This window comes from Myotis yumanensis, unplaced genomic scaffold (assembly GCF_028538775.1).
Source record: "Myotis yumanensis isolate MYYU_CA2020_CCGP unplaced genomic scaffold, mMyoYum1.0.hap1 SCAF_6, whole genome shotgun sequence".
NCBI lineage: Eukaryota > Metazoa > Chordata > Mammalia > Chiroptera > Vespertilionidae > Myotis > Myotis yumanensis.
Genome location: NW_027223757.1, coordinates 92,531,595 through 92,558,671, shown reverse-complemented (window position 1 = coordinate 92,558,671; position 27,077 = coordinate 92,531,595). Strand labels below are relative to the sequence as shown.

The 27,077-nt window shown below is 54.8% G+C and overlaps 1 protein-coding gene and 1 pseudogene across 2 annotated transcripts in view; both read left to right on the top strand.

Annotated features, from left to right (window-relative positions):
• Positions 1 to 980: 980 nt before the first annotated feature.
• LOC139012948 (large ribosomal subunit protein eL39-like) lies at positions 981 to 8,923 on the top strand (annotated as a pseudogene).
• The window catches only part of PACSIN1 (protein kinase C and casein kinase substrate in neurons 1), a 63,735-nt gene continuing 45,103 nt past the window's right edge, over positions 8,446 to 27,077 (top strand). For both annotated transcript variants that reach the window (XR_011471882.1, XM_070418732.1), the window contains exons 1-2: positions 8,446 to 8,501; positions 8,857 to 8,977. The gene's annotated coding sequence lies outside the window, so the exon portion shown is untranslated. The remainder of the gene's footprint in view (positions 8,502 to 8,856; positions 8,978 to 27,077) is intronic.

Here is a 27,077-nt window from a genome sequence, read left to right as displayed (position 1 = left end):
GGGCATTTGCAGCCAATTGCTGCCGGGCTTGACGTCTCAGAGGCTCTTCCTGCTGCTGGTTGGCGCCGGCTGTCAGCCAGGGCTGTTGACCAGAGCACGCGCAGGAAAGCGGCCAGGTCGCCCCGGGGCTCCATTGGGAACTAGCACAGCATTACTTCGGCCACATCCTGCTGGTCAGAGTAGACGGTGGGCACAGATTAAAGGGCGGTGGAGAAGGAGGCCCACGCGGCACAGAGCCTGGGGATGAAGCTATCGCTGGGGCCATCTTTGGAAAACACACTGGCACAGCCTCAAAATGCCTCGAGGTGGGGCTCTGCCAAGATAAGAAAGACTTCCCACTTTTGCACAGTACCGTTGACTCTTCAAAGAGCTTTCGTGCCCACGCTCATCACCAAAGCTGGGAGGGATGCGGGCTGCGTGAGGCAGCACGCCGCCTGGGGCCGGAGCACCACTGCTTCCTTCCTGGGCGACTCGGGGAGCCACTCCACCTTTCTGTGCCTCGGTGTCCTCATCTGTCAAGTGGGGGAGTAATAATGCCTGCCTCCTAGCCTCGCTGTGAGAACCAGGCCAAGTATTGGCCGTGGGGCACTTGGAATAGTGTCGAGGATAGAACAAGTCCATGTGATCTGTGGCTTATTTTTATCTTTAACATCTGTAATTTAGCCGGTTGGTGTGGCTCCGTGATTGAGCATCCACCCATGAACCAGGAGGTCACAGTTCAATTCCCGGTCAGGGCACATGCCTGAGTTGTGGGCTTGATCCCCAGTAGGGGATGTGCAGGAGGCAGCTGATAGATATTTCTCTCTCATCAATCTTTCTCTCTCTCTCCCTCTCCCTTTCTCTCACAAATCAATAAAAACATTAAAAATTTTGTAATTTATTTTTTAAATTGTTTATACATTGACACGATTCAAACATCAAAAAGGAATGTGAGTCTCTTTCTCCGCCACTGAGGTGCGTGCATTTGCTTCTCCGTCGCCATGTCTTCCCACAAGACTTTCAGGAGCAAGAGGTTCCTCACCAAGAAACAAAAGCAGAATTGGCCCATCCCCAACGGATTCGGATGAAAATTGGTAATAAAATTCGCTACAACTTGAAGAGAAGACGTTGGAGGAGAACCAAACTGGGTCTACGAGGAGTCACACAGGAGAGGTGGCTCACATACGTATGCTGTGTCTAGGCTGCCTGCACCTTTAAATTATTGAAAAGAGCTCTACTGTCTGGACAGTTGGGGCATTTTAATTAGAAAATGATTAGACTCATGATTTTGCTCTGCTGATTTTTTTTTCTGCAGTAGCAGGTTGGTTCAGTAATAAATGTGTGAGACCTAAAAAAAAAAAAAGGAATATGAGAGTCTGCAGAGTGGAATGTCCTTGCCCAGTACCCAGCCTCCTGCTCCTCTTCCCTGAGGTAAACCACTGGCACAGCCATGTCCCGCAGAAAAAACTCCCGCATTTACTGCAAACATGGATATTTATTCTCCTGTCACCTCTTTTTATTATTACACACACACACACACACACACACACACACACACACACGGTAGTGATCAGGCTCATAGTTTTGCACCTGGCTTTTCCCCTTAAAATAGGTATTTGGTGATTGTTTCATATCAAAATATTAGGAGCTGCGCCATTCTTTTAATCAGTTGTATAATATCCCACTGCGGCTGTGCCATGATGTGCTAATACCCTCCCGTGGAGGAGGCGTGCAGTCTTCAGTTCTAACACATTGTGCTGTGATCCATCCCCTTCGCGAAGGCGAGCAAACAGAGTTCCGACAGGCAGTGTCCCACACGGGGAGCTAGGATCAGATTGCGGTCCCCAGGCCCGACACCCATGACGATTCCCGTCTCATCTTGGTTTGGGCCTCGAGCTGGCATGAGAGGGGACAGGCGAGGTGCTGAGCAGGCAAATCTCAAATGCTGGTGTCTCGCCTCGACCTTGCACTTGGCTGCACAATGGAGAAGCAGCTGGGAAGGCAAACCCAGCGGTCAGACTGGTAACAGCAACGAGGAGGCCACAGCTGGAGGGTGATGTGCAGCAGTGAGCCTCCTGGCAGTGCCTTTGCATAAACCTCACGTTCTCCTTCGGGTGGGGCTGACTTTGGAGGAAGTAGAGGCTGAAACACAGGCCAGGCTGGGAGAGGAACTGGGCCCTATAACTGAAAAGACCGGCCAGGACTCCTGGGCCCCGAAGGCAAGTCACCCAAGCTCTCTGGGCCCGGAAGGCGGAGCCTTGACCCAAGGAGGCCTCTCCGGTTCCAATGCCCACTCGATCCATGCTTCCTCGACGAGTCTCACTTCCTCATGTAAAAACGTAGGCGTGAGAGTAACCCCGGCTGAGGCGGGATTCCAATGAGACCGCAGGGGGGAAGCCCATGCAGAATGAGAAATCCCCACACACGCAGCCCCTCCCCCGGAGATGCCTTTTGAGGATGACATTCCAACCGGTGAGCTCTGCCCATGACCACAGCTTCTGTATAAAAGGTTGTTAGCGAGCCACACTTCTCTGTTGTTCAGGACACGGAAATTAAAAATCAACACCGAAACGTGAGGTCCAGCATCGGCTTAGGTATTCTGCCTGCATTTAAGGTATTATGCCACTAGGTGGTGGTGGTGTCTAGGCCACCGAGGCCTATTCCAGAGCAGATACCCTAAGAACCATCTCAAATACCCGTCCTTTTCATACACTGAGAAGCCTCACCAAAGGACACACTGAGCTTCAGTTTCTTCATCTGTGAAATGGGGACAAGAGTACAAGTTGAGCTGATGTAAAACCCTCCTGCGCACAGTGAGACCCTCAGTAAACGTGTGCTTCTCTCCGGAGTGATTAAGAACGAGGCTTTGGAACCAGGCTGAGGGGCTTGAATCCCAGCTGCACTGCTCACCAGCTGTGTGGCCTTGGGTAAATTGGGCCTTGGTTTCCCTCTCTGCAACTGGGGCTAGTAATCAGACTACCATTTACATGTGTAAAGTGCTTAGAAAGTGCCTACTCTGAGAAAAGTGCTCTGAGTTTGCCATTGGCTGTGTATGCCCTGGGGTGAACCCTAACTCTGGGCACCTCCCAAGTTGAGGGCCTTGTCAAGATGATATGTCTTCAGGATGTTTCTATCTCCTTTGGAATGAATCGTGGACAAAGAAAGCCACAATTCCAAGGCTCCTGCCACCCCAGTTTAGGTCCCGGGATTCAGGCCACAGCTGACAATAGCCTCTGTCCACCAAGCAGGGGATGGAAACCAATTTGTGAGTGTGCAGCCAGCTGGTGGGAAAGATTAGGAGAGGACAGAGGGGCCCTGAGGCTTTCAAAAGTACTTTTGTCCCTTGGGGGTGTCCAGCTCACCTCCTGGCCTGCTGCTGGGAGGCAGCTCAGAAAAGAAACCCCACGGGGTGGGCCGCTGGGCCAGTGGCATCTGGCTCCGTCCGGCCCCACCTCCACGCAGGTTGGTGGGGGAGGTAGAGGAATCTGGTGATGACAGCACCTGACCAGAAGTCAGGTCTGTTTTTAGCTCAGCTCGGTCACTGATGCGCCGTGTGACCTTCAACGAGTCACTTCCCTCTCTGGGCTTCAGAGCCCTGCTCTGCCCAGACTGGGAGGCACTTCTTGCCTTCCTTTCCAACCAGAGCGGCGGTGAGAACAGAGAAACCCCTCAAAACCTCACCTCCTCCTTGAAGCCTTCCACCTTGGATGGAACAGAAGGAAATCCAAAGTCTCTCTTCTTCCTCCTCTCCCAGGCCCAACATGCGGCATGAAGCACCAATCCATTCTTCGTCATTGATCGATTGGTTCCCGCCACGCGGGCAGTGCTGGTTTGCCCTCTGGACTGCACGTCCTTTCTGCCGAGTCTGAATGGGAAGTCCTCCGGGGAGGGCTGTGCCCGCCTCCGTGCTCCGCGTGGCATGGGGAGTCCAGCAGCGGCTGCTGGTGGAAGGGGGCTCTCGGTGGGAAGGAAGGTCCCATGGGAGCCCAGATGGGTCAGAACTTAGTAGGACGGAGAAAAGTGAGTTGCTGGGGAGATAAGAGATGTGAAAAGCGCTCCGAAAAGTGAAAAGTGGCCCGGCCAGTGTGGCTCAGCGGTTGAGCGTCAATCTATGAACCAGGAGGTCACGTCCGATTCCCAGTCAGGGCACATGTTTGGGTTGCGGGCTCGATTCTCAGTGTGGAGCACGCAGGAGGCAGCCGACCGATGTTCTCTTTCATCGGTGTTTCTATCCTTCTCCCTTCCTCTGTCTCCAAAGTCAATAAAATACATTAAAAAGGAAAAGAGAAGTGAAAAGTGCTGTGCGAATGAGAGAAAGTCTTATTCCCTGGACAGGAGCATAAAACGATAAGAGAGGGAGGGGGTGGGTCCGCTTCGTGGAACAGTTTTGCAATCAGAAAATCTAGAAGGAAGCTAGTTCAATCATAGGAAGCATGGAAGTTGTGTGTCAATTTCCAAAATAACTTTCAAGTTGGGATGGGGAGGGGTGTGTGTGTGTGTGTGTGTGTGTGTGTGTGAGTGTGTTTTCTATTGTGATTTTTTTTCTGGGCTTGGGGCTGCTAAGGTCTTAATTCAATGCCAGGTCTCAACTCCAGATGCAGTAAGTCCAGCTTGTCCACTCCCTCACCCACTCTCCCTACCACCTGACCCTCTATCACCTGCCTCTTCTTGGGTTGTTAAATAGAATGCCACAGACCTCACCCCCCACCCCCGTTGTAAATGTGTGACCAGCCCATGTCTGCCTCTCATCACCCTCCACTGCCCCAGGGTCCCAGTCTCTGCCAACCTCTAGCCTCCAGCCTCTCGTAGCTCTCCGTATCGTGCCCCATCCCTTGTGAACGTCTGTGCCCGTCTCACTCTTGCCATCCTCCACCAAATGCCTGGCTGCCAAGGGACACCGAGTGTCCCCTCTGTCAGTATCCTGTGTCTGGACTTCACTGCCTCCTGAGAAGTTATCATTGCGGGCTCCAGTCCACTGAAACCCTGATGACCCACTGAGCTGGGCTAATGTGAGTGGGAGAGGGACAGGGAGCTATACTTTTCCTATCTAATAAAAGAGTAATATGCAAATTACCCATCACTCCCTCACTCCATCACAAAGATGGCGGTGGCCATGGAGCTGGAGCAAGCAAGAGGCTTGGGTTGCCCCAGCGATGGAGGAAGCCAAGCTTCTCGCCTGCCCTGGCCGGCCCTGAGCTCCACTCAAGGCTTACAAAGTTTCAATTATAGAAGTTAAATAAATCCCAGATACCTGCTTCTAGCCCGTGGGCGTGGCCAGCCTGAAAACGGCCCTCAGCCCCTCACCCAGGCTAGCCAGGCACCTCAGCGGAGACCCCCACCCTAAAGGGGGTGTGACCAGCCTGCAAACATCCATCTGCCCCTCAAACAGGCTGGCCAGGCACCCCAGTGGGGACCCCATTCTGAAGGGGGTGTGGCCAGCCTGAAAACGGCCCTCAGCCCCTCACCCAGGCTGGCCAGGCACCCCAGCAGGACCCCCCCACACTGAAGGGGCTATGGCCAGCCTGCAAACAGCCCTCAGCCCCTCACCCAGGTTGGCCCCACCCCCATAGGGTGAGGGTCCCCACTGGAGGGCTTGACCAGCCTGAAAACGGCCCTCAGCCCCTCACCCAGGCTGGCCAGGCACCCAAGCAGGACCCCCACCCTGATCTGGGACACCCTTCAGGGCAAACCAGCCAGCCCTCACCCATGCACCAGGCCTCTATCCTATATAGTAAAAGGGTAATATGCAATTTGACCCTAACAGCAGAATGACTGGGAATGACTAGTCACTATGACACACACTGACCACCAGGGGGCAGACGCTCAATGCAGGAGCTGTCCCCATGGTGGTCAGTGTGCTCCCACAGGGGGAGCTCTGCTCAGCCACAAGCCAGGCTGACGGCTGCCAGCACAGCAGTGGTGGTGGGAGCCTCTCCCGCCTCCTCAGCAGTGCTAAGGATGTCCAACTACAGCTTAGGCCTGCTCCTTGCTGGCAAGTAGACATCCCCCGAGGGCTCCCGGGCTGCCAGAGGGATGTCTGACTGCCAGCTTAGGCCCAATCCCCTGGGGAGCAGGCCTAAGCCAACAGGTGGTCATCCCCTGAGGGGTCCCAGACTGCAAGAAGGCACAGGCTGGGCTGAGGGACCCCCCCCCCCCCCCCGAGTGCACAAATTTTTGTGCACTGGGCCTCGAGTTTATTTATATAATATATTTTTATTGATTTCAGAGAGGGAGAGGGAGACAGGTAAAAACATCAGTGATGAGAGAGAATCACTGATCGGCTGCCTCCTGCACGCCCTACACTGGAGATTGATCCTGCAACTTGGGCGTGTGCCCTGACTGGGAATTGAACCGAGACCTCCTGGTCCACGCTCAACTACTGAGCCACACTGGCCAGGCTAGATTGCACTTTAAGAGCCTCTTGGGGAACTTGTCTCTTCACTTTTAAAAATTTCTGTCTAAAAGAGGAATATCACATAGATTTGGGGTGCATGTAATTAATGCTAATAATAGATACTATTTATTGCATACTTATTGGGTTCCAAGCACTTTGCTAGGTGCCTTACATACTAGTATTTGTCTAATTCCAACAACCCTGTGGGGCAAGTCTAACTGTCAGAGTAATAATCACAATAAAATTAACTGAGCACTGCCCTAGCCAGCTTGGTTCAATCGATAGAGCATCAGCCCATGGACTGAAGGGTCTCAGGTTTGATTCCTGTCAAGAGCATGTACCTCGGTCGCAGGCTCCATCCTGGCCCTGGTCGGGGCGCATGCAGGAGGCAACCAATCGATGTGTCTCTCTCACATAGATGTTTCTCTCTTTCTCTCTCTTCCCCTCCCTTCCCCTCTATCTAAAAATCAATGGGAAAATATCCTCAGGTGAGGATTAATAACAACAACCAAAAATTAACTGAGCACTTATGTGCTAAGCGGTTCACCTAGATTGTTTTGTGTGATGCTCACACAACCTGCTGCTGTGTCCATTTCCCAAACAAGGGAACCAAGGCCCACAGATCAATTAAATTTGTCACACGGCTATTAAGATAAGGAGGCCACCCTCAGAGGGGCTAAGCAACACGCCCATTTATACCCAGCAGAAAAGCAACTGAGTGAAGTCTATGTTTCCTTCTCTCCTCCACCCCTCGCCCCAGGCTCATCATGCCTTCTTCCAGGGGCAATGGGAAATTTCAGGTTGAGGTGAGGGCAGTTGGGACCAGAAACTTCTGAGGTGGGTAGGACTTCATCAGTTCAAGACACTGGCATACCCCTTACTTGTAGGGTGTCCAGAAATGCTCCAGGACCCCAGCCCCACCCAGGCTTCTGCCAAATGTTCCCTGACTTGCTGGCCTCTTCGGGTAATCCTTCCCTGTCTCCTGCTTCATGTGGCTCATCAGAATCCCAGCTATTATTCAGCACTCTATTGGAATGCTGCCTCCTCCAGGAAGCCTTCCTGGATAGCCTGAACCCGGAGCCCTCTCACCTTCTCCGGAATGTTGTCCACTCACTTGGCTGTCCTGTTCACCCTTGGGGTAGGCACTGCCACCTGGCCTCCCTAAGTAGGTGTTGAGTTTCTCTAGGCTCTAACACAGCAGTTCTCAACCTGTGGGTCGCGACCCCTTTGAGGGTCGAACGACCCTTTCACAGGGGTCGCCTAAGACCATCGGAAAACACATATATAATTACATATTGTCTTTGTGATTAATCACTATCCTTTAATTATGTTCAATTTGTAACAATGAAAATACATCCTGCATATCAGATATTTACATTACGATTCATAACAGTAGCAAAATTACAGTTATGAAGTAGCAACGAAAATAATTTATGGTTGGGGGTCGCCACAACATGAGGAACTGTACTAAAGGGTCGCGGCATTAGGAAGGTTGAGAACCACTGCTCTAACACCTAACATGCGGTCAGTGCTCAGAGAATTCCTGTTGAATGAATAGGATGCTTTCCCCTGGGCCATTGGGGTCATGGATTTCAGTGCCTCTGGTGAGGGGGGATGGAAAGGAAGGCAAGAAATGTAAATGTGTGACCAGCCATGTGTAAACAAGGGGGGGGGGGCGCGGCGGAGAGGCCTGTGACAAACTGGAGCCTGCATGCCTACCGCAGGGGCTTCTGATCAAACTCTGCCATTCCCACTCCCCACAAGTAGCTGGGACCTAATTTCGCCCTGAGCACCCACTCTCTCCCTAGCTTTATTTCCCTACTTCGTGCATCCCACTTTCAAATAGACTCTATGTACTGTTTAGTCTAATATCTGTTTTCTGTCACAATGGTGAACTACCTGAGGGTAGAGATTGGGCACTTCTGGGCGAAACTGATGGGGGGGGGGCGGTGATGGGGAGAAGGGGCCCTCACTCCGGAGCGCGCGCGCACGGGCGCGAACACACACACACACACACACACACACACACACACACACACAGCCCTACACGCACCCGCACGTACCAGACGCAGGATTAGGAGAAACCAGACACCGACAGGCGGATAGGGATGGAGAGAAGTCCAAGGAGGTGGGGAGAAGGCAGAGAGAGGAGGGGAGCGACACCCTGGGTGCCCTGCGTGCCTGCAGGAGCGGTAGAGGAGCGAGCAGGGGAGCTGCTCCTGCACCCGGCGCCACGGAGCTCCTCTGCCCGGGCTGGGACCCCTGGAGGAGGGCGCCGGCCGGGGAGCTGGGGCCGCTGGGGGCTCCCAGGGGCCCGCTAAGCCGCTTGCTGCCTCCTCAGCAGCCGGGCCCCTCCACCTGCGCCGGCACCGCCGCCCTGCGCGCCCGCCATTGGCTAGCTCCGCGCCTCTCTAATCTGCGCATCGGTGCCCGCCTCCTCCGCCCCCCCACCCCGTCGGCTCTGACCTTCCTCCTTCCCGCAGCCCCGCAGATCCCGAGACACGGCGGCGGCGCAGCAGCCTCTTCCCCCGGGAAGTCGTCCGGGCTTGAAGCCAGGCCCCAGACGCCGTGGCGCCGTCGTTGGTGCTGGGCCTCCTGCCCCAGGTAGGGGTCTGGCCCTCGGGTAGAAGTGGGGAGGGGGTCCAGTTAGGAAGTGCGTGTTGGCGGTGGGCGCCGGGACTGGCGTCTTGGGGCGAGAGCTCGGGGGTGGGGGTGGGGGTGGGGGTGGGGATGAGGGTTGGGGCAGTTACCTGGGGAGAGGTGAGCGAGCGTCCCGGGGTGCTCTGCCAGCGCGGGGGGTCGCAGGCATCCCCAGGCAGTGCCAGGGTGCCCCTGCTGCGGGCCCCCAGAGAGACGGAGCTGGCGGCGCGGTCCTTACCCACAGGAACACGCAGGAAGTCGGTTCCTTGGTGAGCTGGGACCCGGGTCCTGGGCTGCGAGTCTCTGGCCCTGGGGCATTCTGGTACCAGCGGGACGGGGGGAGGGGAAGGGAGGCTGTGCCAGCTTGGCGCAGAGGCCTTGATGGATCAGAGTGGGCTGGGGAGAAGCACAGCAGCTCCTGTGCCCTCTGCCCGGTCTGGTTTACAATTGAAGGTGTTTTTTCTTGTCCTCTGCCCCTTCTGCTCAGCTGGGATGGGAGGGGGAGAGGAGAGGGAGCTAAATGGCCGGCAGATCCTGCGGAGGCCTGGCGCCTGGCACTGCCCTCCTCCCCAGGCCCTTTGCTGCCTGTTGTCACTCCCCCCCCCCCCTTATTTTTGCTTTCAGGAGGCCATGGAACATTAAAAGGACATCAGGGTTTGGGGGACACAGTGGTAAACCCCAGAGTTTGGCCAGAATCAGCTTCAAGCCCCAGCTGCCCCACCCCACCCCCACGGCCCTGCCCGGCAGCCCACGTGCAGTGACACATGTGGCCGCTTTTCTGGGGCCTAACCATAAATAACCACCTTGCCCTGCCTCCGGCACCGGGTGCAAACACTGTCAGGGACTCTGGAGGTCCCATCCCTCACCTGCCTGGCCTTCCCTTCACTGACTCACCACTCACAGGCCACCCCTCCAGGCCGCTTCCTTGACACCCCAGGTGAGATCCTCACTCCCGCCCGGCACCCCCACCTGGTCTGCCTTGTGGTTTGGCTACTGAAGTCTCGTCTGTTGCTCTCTAGACCTTCAGGGTAGGAGCCTGTCTGATTCATCTCTGTCATCAACCCTGCACCTGACCAGGGCCTGGCACCAAGTCAATGTTTGTGGAATAAGTAAATGAATGAACTTGAACCCTGGGAAGTAGCTGGCAGCCTGAAGGAAAATTCTCTTGGGGGTTTGTCTTTTCCTTCCATCCCCCGAGGACCAAAGAGCCATCAGAAACAGACAAGCGCATATAGGCCCTTCCTGGACCTGGAAGGAGTGGGCAGCCCTGGCGTTTGGAGACCAACGCTGCAGGCTCCAGAGGGTCACTTTGAGACCCCGGCTTGCGTGCCCTGGCCTCGTCCAGGCTTGGCGGCAGGCCCTGGTGGAGGTTGGCTTTCCTTAGCCCCTGGGTTGGCACTTTCTTTCTGGGGTGCTCAGCTCAGACCAGAGGCCTCTGTCTCTCGGTCCCAGCCCTCGGGAAAGTTCCAGTCAGCATCAGGGAGCCTTGAAGCCCCAAGCCAGGCCCTCCTCCGCCTCGGGGATCCTCAGAGTGAGCTCTGAGCCAATCCCGTGACTCCATTGTGTGAGGAGCAAACCGGGGCAGGAGAGGCTGCCACCATCATGTCTGTGACGGACGGGACATTAGCAGAGCTTTCCCAGCCCTGCTGCTCCTGATAGCCATGCTGGGAAGCCATCTGCAGGCGTCCTCGTCCTCGTCTTACAGAGGGAGAAACTGAGGCCCAGGAAGGTCAGCAGCAGAGCCGGCGACACTCAGGTCCTGCGGGAGGAGGCCCCAGACCCAGGCCAGAGCGGCTGGTTGTCCTGGGCCCATAGGTTCCTCCTCGCTGGTGTCCTGGCCTCTGGCAATGGCGAGAGTAGGAATAACGTGTACTAGTTAGTACTAGTGTAGCACTTGTCCTGTGCCAGGGCCTGCCCCAGGCAGGTTTAACTCATTCAGTCCTCACAGTAGCCCAGTGGTAGAGCTACTGCTAGACCCATGTTACAAACAGACCCAGGCACAGGGAGGTTATCTGGTCAGGGTCACATGGTTTGAAAGTGGAGGAGCAAGGACTTGAACCGAGGTTGCTCCGAAGTGCATGCCCTTAAGCCGTATTTCCCATTGCAAGATCAAGAGGGCTGCCCTGGCCGGTGTGGCTCAGTGGATGGAGTGTCGGCCTGCAGACTAAAGGGTCCCAGGTTCGATTCCAGCCAAGGGCACATGCCCGGGTTGCGGGCTTGATCCCCAGTGGGGGGCGTGCAGGAGGCAGCTGATCAGTGATTCTCTCTCATCATTGATGTTTCTATCTCTCCCTCTCCCTTCTTCTCAAAAATCAATAAAAATATACTATATATATGAAAAAAAAAAAGATCAAGAGGGCTGTGGACCGAGCGCTGTCTGTGGTGACACCGGCTTCAGGTACTCCATGGCTGAATTCCCCGCGCAGTAGGTAGTATGTGCATGATTAAGTGTGACTGTGCCAGTTGCGGATCAATAATAACGCCATTATCAATGGGTCCCATTGAGCAGGAGAGCAATCTTTATAAGATGCAGGGCTGAGCCTGTCACGCCCCTGCTCTGCATCCTTCAGTAGCTCCCCATTGCCCTGAGGATCAAGTTCAGACTCCCTAATGTGGCCCTGCCTGGGCTTCCCGCCCCTTCTCCCCCACCCTCTGCCCTCCAGCTGCTCTAAACGTTTCAGTTCCTCAAATAAGTCCTCCTCACCTGCAGGGCTCTGCACAGGCTCACCCCCACCCCCCCGCCCACCCCCCCATTCTCCCCCCCCCCCTCCCCGCCTTAGAGCACTCTCCCTCCTCCCTACATACCCCTCACCCCCTGGGGTCACTGAGGCTTCTCTTCCTCCCAGAAGCTTGGACTTGAGCTGGGAGCCCCTTTCCTCAAGCCCTGCTCCCCTCCCCTCCCCTCACATAGGATCCTCTGGGACTTTTGACTGTTGCCTTCCCTCCCCCGCCCTCCCCCCCAACTCAGGCTGTGAAATCCGTGGGGGCAGGGTCTGTGTCCTGTTCGCTGCATCCACAGTGCCTGGCACCGAGTGGTCCTACTCGCACTTGCGTAATGAGTGCATGTTGGTTCCATCCTCTCCTCACCCGTCTTAGGACTCATACAGCATTCTTCTTCTCCGGGCAGGAGATGAGGAATGGGTCATAGATTTGCATGTAACCGCCCCCAGCAGGGACAAGCTGGTGGTAGAAGCCTTCAGTGGAGAAGTGAAAGTGCCTGTGGGCCTAGCAGGGCAGGGGAGAGCATCTGGGGTGGGCAAGTTGGCTGATTTGGGGGAGCTCTCCCTGCCGAAGCCGGTGGGAGCAATGGGGGAGGGGAGGGGTGGCAGGTGGATGAGGGCTGCCTGCTTTGGTTTTAGATTTATCTTAAAGAAAAAAAAGCTTTTATTATTTTTTCTTATTACCAAAGTGATACATGCTTGTGGAAATTTTAGGATGTGCTGGAAAGCCAAATGAAGAAAACCCATTAGCTAGCCCTGGACCCACCCACTGTGGGCTCTGTGCTGCTGGCCTCCAGCCCAGTGGCCTGGCGGGGAGGTGGGGGCTGAGGACCGGCGGGGCAGGCCAGGATCCCAGGAAGCAGATTCAAGCATTAGTGTGTGTGTGTGTGTGTGTGTGTGTGTGTGTGTGTGTGTGTGACTGGAGCCTCACCTGTGGACGGCAGAGGAAGGAGGCAGGATGGCCAGAGGGACAAGTAGACCTCAGATGCTGGCCCAGCAGGAGGCCTCAGGGAGCCCCGGGGAGCTGTGGGGCTAGAGAGGAATGTGCTTGGAATGGTGAGGCCTGGAGGCCTCAGCATCATGGGCTCTGGCTGTGCCCTTGGCCGGTGGCTCGCAGCAGCAGTGGCCCTGAGAGGCTGCCCGCTGAGAGTCGTGTGCTCACAGCACCCCTAGCAGCTGGGGCAACAGAGAGCGTCACCACCCGACTGGGGACATACTTGCACTAAAGTTCACCTGTGGCCTCTCTGGAAGCCAACGTAACTAGGTGTCCTGTGGTTTTATTGGCTAAATGTGGCCCTAGACAGGGATGGGGAGGAGTAGAGAGAGGAAGGCAGGGCAGGGCTCCTAATTTGCTCTTCTTTTGTATCAGGGAGGGGTCAATGGATGCTCGTTTGAATTTGACAGTTAAGAAAAACATGTCCCTTTTTAGAAATTAATGAGATGTTTCAACGTTTGCATCTGTAACTGTTTACTGTGGAGAGGTAGCTCCCCATTTGTGGCTCTTGGTTACCTAGTGCTGCTCAGAAGTAATAAATGCTATATCCTCTTATTCAGGAGGGACAAAAGGAGATTGGGTGATCCAGGGTGGAGTCACTAAATAAGGTTAATCCATTCAAGAAATAAAAGCCACCGTCATAATACAGCCCTGCGTGGCCCAGGGGCGGCCTGGGCCTCACACCGGCCTGGGAGGACGCACCAGCTCTACCTTTCTGTCGACAGCCACTAAGGTTTTGACCTGGCAATTCCTCGTCCAGGGATTTCTCCCGCAGGCAACCTCTTCGTGGGGGAGGCTGTGACATGGTCAGCCTTCTCAGACCAGGTAGCTGTAGGCAGCGGTTCATGCCTTCATGCGGTCAGTGAATCTCGCTGTGAACCGTCTGTGCGGCAGGCACCGCTTCAGGTGCTGGGGACACCTAGAGCCAAGGACGGGCAGAGCATGTCGCCTAGTTAAAGCAAGTGACTGGTAGAACAGGATGTGGTATGATCCCGTTTAAAAATACACATTTATCTAGCCCCGCCGAGTGTCTCCGCTGGTTCAGCGTTGTCCTGTGCACCGAAAGGTTGCCGGTTTGATTTGCAGTTAGGGCACATTTCTCTCTCTCTCTCTCTCTCTCTTTCTGTCTCTCTCTCTCTCTCTCTCTCTCAACAGAGCTGGCCTCTGGGGCAGGTATTGGGAAGCCAAGTGCAGGCAAGAGAGGGTGTTTCCTCTGTTGTTCAGAATCCTGTGCTGTTTGCATTTTATACAACAAACATCATTCCTCATAAAAACATAATTAAAATTATACTTGCTGATACCTGAGATTTTTCTGGGAAATCTAAAAAAAAAAAAAAAAAAAAGAGCATTTAAATTGCATCCCTCTAATCTGGCGTTTGCGTCAGAGGCTGCCACTTGGGTTCAAAGAATTTTTGTCTGTGGCTGGTTTCTTGTCTCTCCTCCCGCCTCTTCCCAGTCCTGGGGTGGATGGGGCCTGCTGGGATGGGGGAGGGGACAAGGTAAGTCTGGGTACCAGGCGGGCTGCAGAAGGAGCATCGCAGAAGCCGGGCGTCCAAGAAAGTGGTGACTGAGCACCCACGCTGTGTGTGACATTGGGGTGTCCTGTGGGGGCTCAAGGGAGGGAGGCAGGCCCTGGAGGCGGTGCCGGGGGGCCTGCGGGGCCTGAGGTCCACTGACGCATGCTAGGCACTGTCCGTGTATCCATACTATGACCTCCTGCATCTCCTCAGTGGCTTACAGGGTTAGCCCTGTGCTATAGTCGTGGAAACAGGGCGAGGGACTTGCCTGAGGTCACACGGCACGTAGGTGGCTGAGGCAGGAGTCACAGCCCGCAGTCTGGACCCGGAGGCTGTGCCTACCCGCTGTGCCGGGCACCGCTCGCTCGTGAGGGTGGAGTTGGTCCCTGGCTCAGAGGGCCGGCAGGCTGACCCTGACTGGGCTGGTTGGTCATGGGAGGCCTCTGCAGGAGGCGGACGGGGAAGGACGGTGTGGTGGAGTGACAGCAGGGATGAGGGTGCAGAGGCTGGGATGTGAGAGGTGGCATAGGGGCGGGGAGGAAATGGGTGCAGGAGCCCGGGAAGTGGAAATGAGGCTGGGGGGGGCGATGCCGGATGTTTTAGACCTGACTCCTTGGATTTGCTGTGCTGGTGGCTTGGGGCTCTCCTTGCTCTTCGCAGGGCCTGGTAGAGGCCCAGCGTCTTTCAGCCTTCCTCTCCCTTCCCCCCTCCCCCACCAGCCCCAGGGCCTTCCCAGGGCCACACGAGCTGTCCCTGGACGCTGGGTCCGGCCTTGACCAGCCTCCAGAGAAGACAGCTGAGGCCGGGCAGGAGCATGGGCTGGGCAGAGAGGCCCAGGGAGAGTCCTGACCCCGATTCACAGAGGGTCCTTGGCCAGTCAGTGCCTTCCCTTGGACGCAGCTTCTTCTTTTGTCCTTTACTTTTTAACTTTTTATTGTGGAAAATGTTAAGCCTTTATAAGAGTAAAGAGACTAGAAGAGTGAATCCTCATGTGCCCACAGTCACCTTAAACTGTTACCGACTCAGGGCCAGTCTTGTTTCATTTCTACCCTCCCCTTCCCATAATTCAAACCAAATCCCAGCCATCATTTCATCACAGATATATCAAGATAAAGGTTTTTCCTACTACAATCAGTACCGTTATTACACTAAGAAGTAGCCTTTGCTTTCTATCATCAAATACCCACGCAGCATTCACAGTCCCAGTTGTCAAACATGTCTATTTTTTTTAACTTTGTTCGAATCAATATCCAAATAAGGTCCCCACATTGTGATTGGTTGATATGTCTTAGTCTCTTTTAATCCAATTTCCCGTCCATCTTTTTCTTTTTCTTTTAAAATATTTTTTAATTGATTTTAGAGAGGGAGAGAGAGCAACATTGATAACCTGCCTCCTGCATGCCGCCTACTAGGGATCGAGTCCGCAACCGGGGCGTGTGCCCTAACTGGGAAGAGAACCTGTGACCTCTTGGTGCATGGGACACCGCTCAACCATTGAGCCACACTGACCAGGGCCATCTTTTTCTTTTCCTCGGCAATTTATCTATCGGAGAAGCCAGGATATTTGTCACGTAGAATCTCCCAAGTCTGGAATTTGTTGATTGCATCCTTCGGTGCAGTTTGACATGCTCCTCGGTCCCCTCTGTAAATGGCTGGTTAGGTTCCTCTACCTCCTGATCCCTCGTGCAGTCATCAGCAAGTCCCCCGGCTCTCCCAGCATGTGACACTCACCACCGCCCCTGCCTGGGCTGTTGCAGCCTCTACCTGGGCTCCCTCCCGCCCCACTCCTTGCCAAAGAGATCCTTTCAAAGTCTAAATCAGATCACATCCTTCCTCTGCTCAAAACTCCAATATCTTCTTATTTGGAACTAGTGGCCCGGTGCACAAAATTCGTGCACGGGAGAGGGTGTCCTTCAGCCTGGCCTGCACCCTCTCCAATCTGGGACCCCTTGGGGGATGTCCAACTGCCAGTTTAGGCCCGATCCCAAACCGGCAGTCGGACATCCCTCTCACAATCCAGGACCACTGGCTCCTAACCACTCACCTGCCTGCCTGCCTGATCACCCCTAACCACTCTGCCTGCCAGCCTGCTCACCCCCAACTGCCCCCCCACTGGTCTTCTCACCCCCAACTGCCCCCCCTTGCTGGCCTGATTGCCCCCAACTGCCCCCGCCCGCCAACCTGATCACCCCCAACTGCCCCCCCCGCCAGCCTGCTTGCCCCCAATTGCCCCCCACTGCCAGCCTGCTTGCCCCCTACTGCCCCCTGCCAGCCTGCTTGGCCCCAACTGACACCCCCCTGCTGGCCTGCTCACCCCCAACTGCCCCCCTGCTGGCCTGCTCACCCCCAACTACCCCCCCCCGCCGGCCTGCTTGCCCCCCCCCAACTGGCCCCCCTGCCAGCCTGATCACCCCCAACTGCCTTCCCCTCCTGGCCTGATCACCCCTAACCGCCTCTGCCTCGGCCCTGCCACTATGGCTTTGTCTGGGCGGCGGCCACGGAGCCAGCTGGGGCGACCAAGGAAGCCAAGCCTCCTGCACCCGCTCTCCTGCTGGCTTGGCTCCCTGGCTCTGGCCAGTGCCGCCATCTTTGTCGTGTCAATTTGCATATTCCCTCCTTATTGGCTGTGGGCGCCTCCATCCTCATCGTGAAGTGATGGTTAATTTGCATATCACTCTTTTATTAGATAGGATAGAGCCCAAAGTCCTATAGAAAGTCCTACAGCCGCCTGCAAAGACCTGTGTGATCTGGCTGCCCAATCCCTCTGACCTCATCTCACTCCACTCCACCCTCACTGGGCTCCTGGCCATTTCTTGGATGTGTCACATATCCCTCTGCTCCCGGGCCTTTGCACTGCTGTTCCCATGCCTGGCCTCAGGGGTGTTCACATCTCTGCCCGCATCCTCCTCAGAGAGCCCTCCCCAAGTCTCATCCGCAGTGGCCCTGCTTGATTTTCCTTCAGAGCACGTACGCATCCTGGGTGGTGCAGTCTTGCTGGTTTCTGTCCATCTCCCTCACCTGCCCGTGAGTCCCATGTGGGCGGCATTGTGATCTTGCCCACAGAGTGGACCTCTTCCTCCTCCGGAAGTGCTGCCTGTCAGCTGCTCTTCTTTCAGGAGCATTTCCTGGAAAATAAAACACCACCATAGCCCGGCTGGTGTGGCTCAGTGATTGAACGTCAACCCGTGACCCAAGAGGTCAACCCAGGAACCAAGAGGTCACAGATTCGGTTCCCCATCAGGGTACATGCCTGGGTTTCAGGCTTGATCGCCAGTAGGAGGCGTGCAGGAGGCAGCCGGTCAGTGATTCTCTCTCATCACTGGTCTCTCTCTCTCTCTCTCCCTCTCCCTTCCTCTCTGGAATCAGTAAAAACATATTAAACAACAACAAAACACCACCATACTTGTGCATTCACTTCATAGTTTACAAATACTTCCTGTCTTGGCATCCCTAGAAGCAGGGCCCAGCACAGGGACCTCTGGCAGGTGGTTTACTGCCGGTGAGTGTGCAGGGAAGGGAGCCAGGGTGCCTGTCAGGTGAGGGAGGGACTGGAGGGCTTTCGGCAGAAGTCTAGCTGTCATCGGCCGCGTCCAGGAGAGGGCATAACCGCCCAGGCAGCTCACACAGGAGCCAGGGTCACCTCTCAGGACAAGGGGCAGCTATGAGCCATTAGCAGCCGTGCCCCATCTTCTACAGGGACACCGACAGCACCTCCTGCATTTCCACACCATTTTCTGGGCTCATTAATTACCATCGTTCCCATTTGCTAGGTGAGGAGGCAGCGATTCTCAGGGGTGAAATGACCTGCCTGGTGTTGCTCAGCCAGGAAGAGGCAGCCCTGGGATTTGAGCTCAGGTTCTTACTGGGGACCCACTGATAGGTTGATAAATTGTCTTAGTGGCTACTGGCTCGTAGTTTTACTCTCATGCATTCATTCAACAAACAGGTATTGAATGCTGTGCCCCTACTGAACCGGGCACTGGCCATTTCATGGTGAATGAATGGCTTTGTCCTGGCCCCCTGGAGCTTCCAGTGTGTGGATCTGTCCAGCATTTCGCTCTCCACCACCCTACTCACCCCTGCTGAGCCCAGCTCCATAATAACAACCTGTGAAGTCTGTTGAGCACTTACTATGTGCTGGGCTCCTTGTGATGGCTAGCTCAGGTCACCTTCACAGCCCCCATTTTCAGATGGGTAAGCTGAGGCAACAGGGGGTTAGATGGCTTCAGGCCAGGGTCCCTCAGTGAGTGTGTGATTGCGCTGGGATTCAACCTTGTTCTGAACTTGGCTCTTCCCATCCTGCCTCCCCTCCCCCTGCCCCACCCACAGCAGGGTATCTGGTGTCACCTCTATCAGCAGCTCCATCGGACACCAGGCTGCCACCGCTGCCTGCTCCCTGAGTGTTGGGTGACCGGCTGCCATCTCACCTGCCCCAGTTGGCCCTGCCCCAGACGGGGCACCTCAGAAGGAGGCCTCCCCCACCCTCCGGGGCCCAAGACCCCTGCCTCTGATCCCCTTCCCAGTCCTTTGGTCACTGGCTCTGACTGGCTGGGTGGGCCCTTCTGCCACCCTCAGCCAGGCCTGCGCCTTGATGGCCCCTCCCCCTCTCAGCTTGCCTGGTAAGCTGCAAAGCTGGCTTGGCTTGGGTGCCCCTGGGCAGGGCCGGGGGGGGGGCAGGGTGGCAAATCACAGCAGGGTTCCCACCTGACTACTCCCACCTGACGGGCCAAGACAGCCCCACAGGGAGAAACCAAGTCACAGCATTGCCGCTGGAGGGATGTAAAGATGGGAGGGCCTTCCAGACTCCCTGGTGCTGGGGTCTGTGAGGGAGGAGAATGGGGGTGGTGCCCAGCCTGCATCAGCTCCAGCTCCCAGAGACCCCCTGCTCCCACTAGGGTCCCCTGAATGCCCCACCCCAGGCTTCTCTGAACCCCTGGGCTCTGTCCCCAGCCTCAGGCCTGAGACTCCCTCCAGGGGCCGCACTGAGGGGGGCCTGTACGCTCCTTGTTAGAACTCTGGGAATATTTGTGCAAAGTTTGGACACAAAATAGCATTCGAAGCACATGCAAATAAGCCCATCTCCCTGTTGGCCTGGCCCGTGGAGGGTTACTCCGCTCACAGGCTGGCCCCTTGGTTGGGGATGGCTGGAGTGCAGGCTGCAGGAATCAGCTGCTCCCACAGTGGCTGCAGGGGGGTGGGGGTGGGGGTGGGGGCGGGGACGGGAGGGGTTAGCGTCTGATGTCCATCAGTTTTCTCCTTACCAGCTGGTGATTTTTCTAATGTGACCATTTCGATTGCGTTAGTTGTATTTCTGTGAAGAACTGCCTCCTTACCCACTTTATTCTGAAATTTGCTGCACACACTGGGACAAAGCCTCCATTCCTTCCCTTTATCAGTTTTCAGAGAAACGAGTTTGTGCTCTAGCGACCCCAAAGGTGACAAGTGAGTGTTTTACTCCCATTTTTAAAATATAAAAGTGTGTAAAATAGTGTATGCATGTTAATAAGCGATTAAAAAGCTGACACCCAAGTCGCCACCATCTAGGTCAAAAAATAGAGACTTCCCACAGCCCCCAAAGACCCCGGGGCTCCCCCACAGCCGCCCCCTCTCCCAAAGGGAGCCCCCATCCTAAGGAGTTAGGGTTACTACTGCTTTGGTTTTGGTTTTAAGACCAAAACATGCATCCAAAACCAAATAGTTCTGCCTCTTTTTGAAATTGAATGAACAGAATTATTGTTTTATGTCTGGCTTTTCTTCAGTTAACATTTTCTTTTTGTCATGTGTCTAGGCCCGTGGTCGGCAAACTGCAGCTTGCGAGCCACATGCGGCTCTTTGGCCCCTTGAGTGTGGCTCTTCCCAAGACTTAGGAATACCCTAATTAAGTTAATAACAATGTACTTACCTATATAGTTTAAGTTTAAAAAATTTGGCTCTCAAAAGAAATTTCAATCGTTGTACTGTTGATATTTGGCTCTGTTGACTATGAGTTTGCCGGCCACTGGGCTAGGCTGTTCTTCCTCGCGGCAGTCCTTCCACTGCTCAGCATTGCCTAGAGCTCCCGTGTGTGACTGTGCCGTGACTTACTTTCCAGGCTGCTGTTTACAGACACCAGGGCTGTCTCTGACTGTGGCGATTGTGAGAAATCCTGCTCAGACCGTTCCTCTGTACGTGTCTGGGTCAACAGAGGCAGCGGTCCCGCTGGGTCTCCTAGGAGTGGACTCCTGGGCCGTGGCTGTGGGCATCTTCAGACTTGCTTTCCACGGGGTGTGCCAGTCCACACATTCACCAGCAGTGTGGGCAGGATCCCATGCTCTCCTTCTTGCAGATATTTGGTTATTGGCAGACTCTGTGGGCTTTTAAATTTTTATTTCTTTTAAAAAAATACGTTTTTATTGATTTCAGAGAGGAAGGGAGAGGGAGAGAAAGATGAAACATCAATGGTGAGAGAGCATCATTGATCAGCTGTCTCCTGCACACCCCACACTGGGGATCCAGCCTGCAACCCTGGCCTGTGCCCTCACTGGGAATTGAACTGTGACCTCCTGGTTCATAGGTCAACGCTCAACCACTGAGCCACACCGAATGGGCTAAATTTTGATTTCTTTATCATTATGAATTTTTATAAAATTGATGTTTCAGTCCTTGCGTGTGTTATTCTTGGCTCAAATTTCCCCTCTTTGGCCAGGGGGAGCCTCTTCAAGTTGACTCTGGCACCCTTTTCATACAACCGCACTGGTCTTTGGAAATGGGCCTGCTTTCTGGAATGATGTTCCAGGCCCTCAGAGCTGCCATCACCATTTTTCTCTAAGGAACTGTGGATCGTTTTATATGTTATTTGAATGTGTGTTGTTTTTTTTAAAAAAATGTATTTTTATTGATTTCGGAGAGGAAGGGAGAGGGAGAAATGGAAACATCAATGATGAGAGAGAAACATTGATCGGCTGCCTCCTGCATGTCCCCTACTAGGGATCGAGCCCGCAAACCGGGCATGTGCCCTTGACCGGAATCGAACCCGGCACCCTTCAGTCCACAGCCTCTCTACCCACTGAGCCAAACCAGTTAGGGCTGAATGTATGGTTTTTTGTTTTGTTTTTTAATTCAGTGACTTTTAACCATCACCTCTATCTAATTCCAGAACATTCCCATCACTCCAAAAGGAAACTCCATGCCCAATAGTAGTTACTCCTCAACTCCATCCCTCCTCAAGCTCCTGGCACTATTATTCTACTTTCTGTTTCTATACATTTTGCCTATGTTGGACTTTTCATAGGAGTCTCCCCTTCCAAGTACTAAGTACTAACCAGGCCCGACCCTGCTTAGCTTCCGAGAGCAGACGAGATCGGGCGCGTTCAGGGAGGTTTGGCCGTAGACAGAAGTCTTTTGTGTCTGGCTTCTTTCACTTAGCATAATGTTTTTAAAAATATATATTTTTATTGATTTCAGAGTGGAAGAGAGAGGGAGAGAGAGATAGAAACATCAGTGATGAAAGAAAATCATTGCGCTAACCGGTTTGACTCAGTGGATAGAGCGTCGGCCTGCGGACTGAGGGGTCCCAGGTTCGATTCCGGCCAAGGGCATGTACGTTGGTTGTGGGCACATCCCCAGTAGGGGGTGTGCAGGAGGCAGCTGATCGATGTTTCTCTCTCATCGATATTTCTAACTCTCTATCCCTCTCCTTTCCTCTCTGTGAAAAATCAATAAAATATATTAAAAAAAAAGAAAAGAAAAGAAAATAATTGATTGACTGCCTCCTGCACACCCCACACTGGGGAATGAGCCTGCAACCGGGCACATGCCCTGACCAGGAATTGAACTGTGACCTCCTGGTTCATAGGTCAGTGCTCAACCACTAAGCCATGCAGGCCGGGCAGCACAATATTTTAAGGTTCATCCATGGTATTGCATGTAACAGTACTTCATTCCTTTTTATGAGTGAATACTATTCCATTGTGTGGTTAAATACATTTTGTTGATCCTCTCATCTATTGAGGGATGTTTGAGTTGTTTCCACTTGGGGCTATTATGAACAATATTTCTCTGAGCATTTAAGTACAAGTTTTTGTGTGGACATAAATGTTTTTGTTTCTTTTGGGTCTACGCCTGGGAGTGGCATTGCTGGGTCACGTGGTAACTCTATGTTAACCTCCTGAGGAGCTGCCCACTGTTTTCTGGACTGCACCAGGTGACAGTCCCACCAGGAAGGAAGTGCCAGGTGCTCCTCATCCTCACCGGCCCTTATTCTTGCCATCTTCTTGATCATGGCCATCCTAGTGGGTGAGAAGTGACACCTCACTGTGGGTCTGACTTGCACTTCTCTGATGACTAATGATGCTGAGCATCTGCTCACGTGCTTATTGGCCTTTGTATCGTTCTGGAGAAATGTCCTGTCCTATCTTGTGTCTATTTTTAACAGGATAACTTACCTTCTTAGTGTTGAGTTATTCCAGATGCCAGACCCTTATCAGATATATGATTTGCAAATATTTCCCCCCATTCCTGTGGGGTCTTTTCCCTGTGGGCCCATGTACTGGAGAATCGTCTTTAGAGACTCATCTGGGTTTAGAAGCGTTAGGCTTTTTGAATTCTAGAAACCAACCCAAGGACCCACCATCACCTCAGAGTCTCTGGGCAGAAGGTTGTCTTACAGTGGCACCGCGAGGCACAGAGGGAGGTGGCCTGCTGCTATGCGGCTGTGGGCACCAGAGTCAGGCCCCCAGTGTAGTTGCCATTGCTGCTCTCCCCAGCCTGGCCCACACCCTCCAACCCCAAATCAGCCATTCCGTCATCCCAGTGTCCTCGCTCTGCTTTCTTGCTCTCAGCCCTTCTTCCTTCAAGGAGAAGCCTTGGCCATCCCAGCCAAGAGCGCCTGTCCTCCTCAGATGAGATCCTGTGGCCCTAGGAGGTGGGAGGTTATACTTGGACACATTGTCAGTGGTCACATTTGGAAAAAACAACTGGGTTCACCCAAGGTAAAGAATTTTCTTTGTGCAGGACTAATCAGCGCCTTCAACCTGCAATCATTTATTGTGAATGTCAAAGAATTGAATTGCCCAAACTTAGAAGCAACCGGGATGTTCTGTAATAGGTGAATGGTAAACGGTAGTCCATCCAGACAATGACTGCTAATCAGCACTCAAAAGCAATGAGCTATCAAGCCATGAAAGACCAGGGGGAACCTTAAATGCATATAATAAGTGAAAGGGGTCAGCTTGGAAAGGGTACATACTGTATGGTTCCAACTATGTGACATTCTGGAAAAGGCAAAACTGCAGAAACAATAAAAAGACCCTGGGATGGAGGGGGAACCCATAGAGGGAGTACAAGGGCTTTGGGGTAACATAACTATTCTTTACGGCACTACAGTGGGTGGATATAGGGCATTGTTACGTTTGTCAAAATCCATAGCATGTACAACACCAAGAGTGGACCCTGATGTGATCGGTGGACTTTGGGTGCCCTTGTTGGTTCATCGATTATTATTATTATTTAAAAAATCTTTAGTGTTGAAAGTATTACATATGTCCCCCCCCCCCCAATTATCCCTTTCTAGCCCTCCCCCGGCCCCCACCCCAGGCCTTCACCGCCCTGTTGTCTGTGTCCATGGGTTATGCATATATGCACACAAGTCCTTTGGTTGATCTCTTCCCACCCACGCGCCTGGTTCATCGATGATAGCAAATGTAGAACTCTGCTGTGGGATGTTGATGGTAGGGGAGGCAGGGGTGTGGGGATGTGGGAATCCTCTGTATTTTCTGCTCAGTTTTGCTGTGGACCTAAAACTGCTCTAAAAAATAGAGTCTGTTAAATAAATTTTAAAAATAACATCAGGGAATGAGAAGTGTTGCAAAGGAAAAATGAAACAGGGTTAAGGGGCTCGGGAGTAACCGGGGTGGGCTGGCTGTTTCCAGGGGTGGGGGTCAGGGGCATTGGTCAGAGGCGGGAACACGCCCTGTGGACATCAGGGGAAGAGTGTCAGCTCTGGGAGCAGCAAGTGCAAAGGCCCTGAGGCAGGAAGGAGCCTGGAACGTGTGAGGGGCGCACAAAGGACAACACGTCTGAGGGGCGTGGGGCGGTGTTTGGGGTGAAGGCAAGCAGACGGTTGGAGCCTTCATGTTCTACCTGCGGGCCCAGCAAGCCCCAGGATCTTGTTCTCGGTGAGAGGGGGGGTCACTGGAGGGTTTTGGCTGGGGTTTAACGTGTCAAAATTACATTTATGTTTTGAAAACACAGACAGTAGGGGGCACAGCTGGAAGCAGGAGGCTGTCTCAGGAAGAGAGACAGACGATGGGGCGGTGGACCACGGGGCTGTGGCACAGGGGTGCAGGGTGGGTGTGGGGTGAGGGAGGGAGAGGAATCTAGGCCTTCAGTGTGAGCATCTGGGGGAACAGTGGTGGCATTTTCTGAGTGGAGATTTTTTTCCCTTGGGAGCAACAAAGAGTTCCGTGTGCGACCTGGCAACCTGTTGCTACCCAGATGGGGCGCCGAGGAGGCGGGGATGGAGCTCAGTGAAGAGGTGGGCCTGGATGTGACCACCTCGAGAGCAGGTCGGGGAGAGCAGAGGCCCCAGCCTGAGCGCGGGGCCAGGCCATGATAGGGTGACAGCGGTGGGGTGTGATGCCCGAGAGGCTGAGGGCCCCACGTGGCGGTGGTGGGACAGCCTTAGGGAAAGATTAGAGGGGGACCAGGGTTTCGGCCGCGAGGGTCAGTGGTGGCCAGTGGGAGCCAGAGCCTGATTGGAGGGGCTTCGGGAGGGAGTAGAGACAGGACATCTGGATGGCCCTCCCAGGAGAGGACGGCCCCCCAGGAGCGGACAGCGCAGCGGGAGGGGCTTCTTTTCTCTTTCAAGGAGAGAAACAACAGCGTGTGTCTTTTGATGGGAAGATTCTGTGTGGAGGAAAGCGATAGGGTGGTGGGGAGCACTGGTGGGGGCAGCGATGTGGTTGGGGAGCCGGGGCAGGCCCAGCGCAGGCCGAGTGCAGGGCCGGGTGCGTGTGGGCTGCTCTGCGGCCCGCTCCCATTTTCTCAGCATGAGCAGCACAGCGGTCAGCTGACAGTGCGGGGAGGAGGTGTGGACCTGGTCTGTGGTTCTCGCGGCTGCTGTGTGAGGCCGTGCGTCATCGCCACTCTGCAGGGGAGAGAACGGCCGAGGGTAACTTGTCAGGAAGGGACCGCTGGCTTTGAGCAGGGTCTGGCGGGTCCCCAGGGCACTGCTCTGAGTGATGGTGCGGGAGAGGGGCCATCAGGGTGAGTCTGCATCTCACGTCCTTCCCTGCAGGGCGGACCCCAGGGGTGGCCCACCTGGGCCAGGATTCCATTCACCACCTGGTCCCCATGTGCTCCCACCCAAACGGGGCCGTGGCGACTTTTGGGGCCCCTGGTGCCAACATCTCTTGGACCCTGTGTCTTAGTCCTTGACGGGCCTGGGCACCGTCTTTCTGCAGTGCTGGTTACCCAAATAAGAGGCTGCATCCGTCCCCTTGGGGAGGGACCGGTGGAATCTTTGCTACGTCTGCTTGTTCCTGGGTCGCAGGGCCCTTGCTCCTGGGCTCCTGGGCGCTGCTTCAGTCTGTTGGCTCTGAAACCTTGCCCAGGTCGGACGCTGGGCAGGGGATCACGGCTTTGGGGTGCAGCCTCAGCCCTGAGCACCAGGCCTTGTTGCCGTGGTTACCAGGAGTGGCAGCATCCTCCTGGCTGCCCCTGGGGACGCGGGCTCTGTTCACCGGTTCCATCCCTCGGGGTCAGGCCCTCCAGCTGCCGCTCTGACCTGCCAACAGCTGCAATGATTGCACCCACCTTGCTTTTGCCGAGTAAGCACCGCCCCCTGCCTGACTTTGGGGCCCTATCTGTCATCTCCATCGCAGGCAGGGCGCCCGGTCTCTAACAGCAGCGCCACCTCCGGTCTCCAGCTGACTCAGCCCTGAGCTCGCTTCAGCGGACTCGGCCCCCAACGTGGCAGGCCCACCCGTGCCCACTCTCTGCACTTTTGATGCCTCCTGCCTGGTCTGCCCACAGCCTTGGTGGTTCTCCATCTGATGCTGGGCACCGCTTCCTCCCAGCAGAGCGTTAGCACCTTCTGTCAGGGCCTTTCGGGGTGTTAATTCCTGTGTGTGGGGTTCCTGTCCCCCCTTGACGCAGCCCCTCGGTGGCACCCTGTGCTCGCTGGCTCCTGCAGGGGCCGAGGCGTGACTTACCCGTTATTGGCGGGGGCCAGTGTGGAGGGGGCAGATCTGAGGAGCATCCTCAGCATTGTCTTCGAGCAGGCGGCCTGCTACACTCGAGGGGTCACTTCCACGCCCCTCTTTCCCACGCAGGCCTGACCTTGGCACTGCAGACGCACCGTGGGCGGGCATTCAGCGCCTCTGACGTTCTGCTCCACTTATAATTGAGCCCCGCGCTGCCTCCGCCCCCTGCCCTCCAGCTGCAGGAGAGAATTTATATGCAGCTAAGGAGGCCCTCGGCTTGCACACTTGGCCTTAAATTAGTGATTAATCACTCTCAGCCTTCATTGTCTCTCCCAGCGCTGAGAGCCGGCAGCAGCTCCCGGGCTTTCTAATTAATTACTCCTCCCCCAGCCTCTCAGGCTGTGGAGATGCTGCCCCCCCAGCGCCCGCCCACCACTGCCCACCCACAAAGGAGCCCTTGCGCTTTCCTCCGTTCTGCCTGCAGGCTCCCACCTCCTGCACAGCATGGTCCTCGCTGCAGCCACTGCTGGGGTTCCCTCCCGCCCCAGTGTTCAGGGCTGCCTTAGGGTCACTCCCACACCAACTGGCCAGGCTGGGTTCCTGGGGTAACAGACTCTGAAATGAAAGCTTGCGTGAGGGTCATGGGGCCGT